The following is a 4,758-nucleotide window of genomic DNA, read 5'->3' as shown; positions in this document are numbered from 1 at the left end:
CACACACACACACACACACACACGTTTGTGTGGCTATCTTTGTTGGAACTTTTCATTGACTTCCATTCATTTCTACAGTCTAAACCTTACCCATATCCTAACCCTAACCAAATCTCAATTCACACCTGACCCAAAAACAGTGTTTCCTCCTGTGGGGACCACAAGGAATAGTCGGTCCCCATAACGTAGTATGTGTCAGGAAAATGGTCCCTGCAAGGTATTACAAACAAATGCATGGGGCAATGTGACACACTTCCTGCCTCACTGTGCTCCAGCGAGGGAAGCAGGCAGCACTGGTAGAGAACGGAAGGAAAAAAAGAGAAAAGAATGCACACATGCAGAGAAAGGGAGCTACATTTTTGACCCGGGAACGGCATCAACGTTTGACTCATTCAATCTGATTCCATCCCACTGTGACAATAACTCATCAGAGGAGATCGTGGTGTGAATAGATGGGTGTGCGGTGCAGGAGTGGCAGCCTGGAAGTCTCCTTTGATCTGTAGCGCTGCCCTTCAGGTGGCAGAGAACACAGAGGCAAAGTGGCTTCAGCAGAGCAGCAGCAGCAGCAGCAACCCATCTGCTGCCACCGGCTAATAAACAAACTGCTGCACAGAAAGCTAACCTGAACTAAATTCTGCTGTCACAATGAGATGTTTGAGGAAGCCCACAGGAAGCAGCTGGATGCACTTCAACATTTTCAGAGACTGAGGGACTTCAATTCAGCACTAAGCTGCTTTCAAGGAATTCAGTTATTCACAGATAAATATGAGGCTAAGAGTTGTGACAAGGTTTGACGGAATATTAGAGGGAAAAAGGAGGAGCACATTTCCACCAAAAGAACTCAGAAATATTTAGATTAGCCACATAAATTGTCCAGAAACAAACGTGGAAACTTCTGAGTGTGTAAAGTTGAACATTTTCCACTTTTGAACATTTCTGAGGTTAATCTCAAAATTTCTGGGATTCCGGAATCCTTCTAGCAAATTTTGAACATTCAAAGCTCAGAAATGTACGGAACAGGATTAGGGCCACTGACAAAAAAAAAAAAAGTCTGACTTTAATCTCAGAATTCTGAGAAAAAAGTCCGACTTCTTTTGTTTCAGTGGCCCTAATCGTTTTATGTAGAAATATCTTTTTTTTCTTCTAGAATTTTTTTAGATCAATCTTGAAATTTCTGAGTTTCTTGGTGGAAATGTACTACTACTGTTTTCCGTCTACGCAGTCGTAAATATGGCACATGTATCTAAAGAGCAGATTTTGAGAAAAGTGTCTTTTGTGAGCCAGTTACATCCATTGTGCATGTTTCCATTAACCTGACATATCCGCGTCAGAAGCTTCTGCATCATTTAAAGCTGTGACACCTCAAGTTAGAGCAGCTGAAACCAGATCCTGTTTTTAAGTATGTTTTCCAGACCGTAAGCCTGCACTGATAGACAGAGAACAGCAACACAAAGGTCCGCTGCAGCCATCTGCTGCCATCATGAGCTCATTTAGCTGCTAATTCATTAAAAATGTTGACTTTCTGCCTAAATGATAGGATTGCAGCTCTACACCACCTTCCCTGTTGTGTTACCATTACAAAGCACATTTAGGCACTTTACCGATGATTGCCTGCAGCCTGTCATTCTGACTCTTGTGCAAATGGGAGCACCATGGCGAGGGTCATTAAACCCCAGTGCTTATTATGGAACTAATGATCGAATGTAATGAGCCACCAAGAAGCCTCTGTGAGCTGCTGTTTGAAGGAAGATGAGGATGGACTGCGAGTGACAGCAGAGACAACAAACACTCACTAAATAAATTACCTGCAGCAGCAGCAGGTTGTTAAGATGATCTTTACATGATGACATATGCATCTTGTTTAAATCAGCCTACGGAAGGCCGGGTTTGTAGAGTGGAAACACAAACGTAATGTATTTATTAGGTCTGTCCCTAAACTAGTTTTGCTTGGCAGGCAGTGACCAATGAAAAGGGTTCCACAAAGACGAGAATATCGATCCAAAAACGTATTAACTTCATTTGTCATAAAAATGCTGGGGGGTTTTTTTATTATTTTTTTTTATCAAATATGACTTAAAAAATTGATTTTGCAAAATAGTGCCTTGAAATTGGGTCTCTGTCATTTTAAGGAACTCCTGCTCTTTCTGAAACTCCGCCTACAGGAAGTCACAATAACATGGCTCCTCTATTAACCCTATAACAATGTTTTTTACAGATGTTGCAATGAGAAATAGCTTATATAAGGAGCTCAGCAGATGTGCAGTCCTATCAGGTGTTTGCTAATTACTGCTGGCTAGTCTGAAGGAGCTGAGTGGGGGAGTGATGGGGGTGGGCTGCTCTGTGAGGCGGAGAGACGCTTCAAGGAGCGTCTCTGAGGCACTGCTAGATCCTCCAGGAGGTTTGCACATGGTTGCCACGGGAGATTAAAGGATTTCTCACACTTATTTGATTTTATTTTTTCTTTAAAAGCAAAAGAAACATTGTTAACTCTGTATCATTCTCCTTCTATGATTTACACTATTTTGTGTTGGTCTATTTTATAAATCCCAATAAAATAAACTCATATTTGTGGATGTAGCATAAAAAAAGAAAGAAAAAAGGGGGAAACAATCCTAACAGAGATGAAAATATTTGATTTTTTTTAATTTAACATCTGAACCATACCGCGCCATTTGGATGCAGCCCGTGTGTAAGATCAGATCTTACACACTTTCATATTCTATTGTTTATGCTTATGCTAAGTCATTTTCTTCCTGTTTCACTGTTTCTCAGTGTGACATCCTTAACAGCCTTCCTGACGAGCTGCATGGTGAGGCTTCTACTTATCCTTCTCTCTCTCTCTCTCTCTCTCTCTCTCTCTCTCTCTCTCTCTCTCTCTCACTCTCTCTAATGTTGAGGTTTTTATCATCTTAATGTGCTTTTTGTAGCGGGACAAAACTCAATCCGCACGTGACACTGAAGGCGCATGTACAAAAAGATGGTTATCATGGAGTCAGAGAATAATTGATGACACTTCAGAGCAGCATAAAACAGAACCAGAGCTTGAAAAGTTACAGAAAGAAGCGCAGATAAATGTTTACAGTTTATGTTACTAACCCGAGAGCAAAAAATGGATCATTTTCTAGTCTTCGACAGAAAGGGACTACACTGCCCTCTGGTGTTCAAATGTTAAATGGCATTTTTGAATTCAAGTACTGATGAACTTTTACAATAGTCAGTAAAACAAAATGCAAAATATGAATTTTATTTGGAGAACATGTATCCCCGATTATATGTTATTGTGATGTTAGTTATATGTATAAAAAAGTTAATGAAATTAACAAATAAATCAATGAAATTTAATGAGAATCTTGAAATTTGGACAGTAAGGCTCAGCTTCATTTTGGTGGTGCATCATTTTTCAATCCAAGTTGAAATCTTAGTTATATGTTTAAAAATTAAAGACCAACAGCAAACAATATTTTAATTCCAAACAGAAATTGGACAAACACATTCACTGCATATTAACATTCTGAACATGTTTGTTCATTATAACTTAATAAAACTTCAAGTTTTTTGTTAGTAAACATTTACAAGTAACATAAGACTCCATTGTATTGTCACGTTAAACCATTAAGAGGATTAAAAGTGTGTATTTAGATATGTTTTTCTTTGTTTGTTTGCCTTTTTGTTCGCTTGTTTGTTTGCTTATCATTTAAGAATTTCAACTATATTTTTTGGGTTGCCATCAGGGGTGAAAGTAAGGGGGTACGGCAGGGTCCTGCGTACCCCTAAAAGATTTATCGGGGGTACGCAGTACCTGCAAGAGAGAAGAGAGGCTGTCTGCTGTAAAAAATCAGTGGATTCACTGTGCAGTCGTGAGTTCACTTCACCCACTAATCAGCCGTGACTGATTAGTTTTTCAAGAACAATCTAAAACACGACTTAATCAGTTATTAAATAACTTTTTTCCCATTTCATATTGTTTCTGAACTGTTYGTGCTGTAGAGCAGGGCTGCAACACGTCGATCGCTGAGGGTTTTGAGTCGATCTCAGCATGAGGTGACAAACTGAACGGCGCCAGGGCGTTGAGACCAGAATCCTCTGGGTCCTTATCAAAATGTTCATAACTTTATTAAAGAACAAAACAAATCAACAAATCGTGTTCAAATTAATGTTTCATCAACAATAATAACCTCAGTGATTATTGTTTCAACAAGGTGTTGCAATTCTGTGCGTTTTGGTTCCATAACGAGGACAGCAGGAGTTTAAAATGAACTAATCAACCACCGCTGTGTTCATGAGAGGCTTATTAATAATCGTAAAATAAATATCTAGCCTGAAAACCTGATATCGTAACGGACTGAACGTTTTTAACATAATCTCTGGTCAGCTTGTGGGGCGCAGAGGTTGCCATGGCAACGGGTGTGCTCAAATGACAGAGAGAGATGGAGAGTAAAATGTGTGAGTGGTTTAGAGTTGATCACCTGTTCAGGTTGTTTTACCTTTGTTTGTCTTTGTCTTGGCTCATTACAGCCGCTGTAATTTCTGAACACTCAACAAACGACAAACTTTTACTAATTACCTCGTTCTTTGTGACTATATGTCATTTACAACAAACATCAAACACGGTAAATACGTTTCATTAGGTATTTAACAAACAAATGGCTTCTACCGCGATAATTATGTGAAATTAAATTAATTGTCTAATATAAAAATAGTTTGGTGCTGTCGGGTTCAGAGTCTGAAAGGCTTTTCCTTCATCAAACAACTTTGTTT

Source organism: Poecilia reticulata, linkage group LG19, assembly GCF_000633615.1.
Source record: "Poecilia reticulata strain Guanapo linkage group LG19, Guppy_female_1.0+MT, whole genome shotgun sequence".
Classification (NCBI taxonomy): domain Eukaryota; kingdom Metazoa; phylum Chordata; class Actinopteri; order Cyprinodontiformes; family Poeciliidae; genus Poecilia; species Poecilia reticulata.
This window is presented reverse-complemented; position numbering follows the sequence as displayed.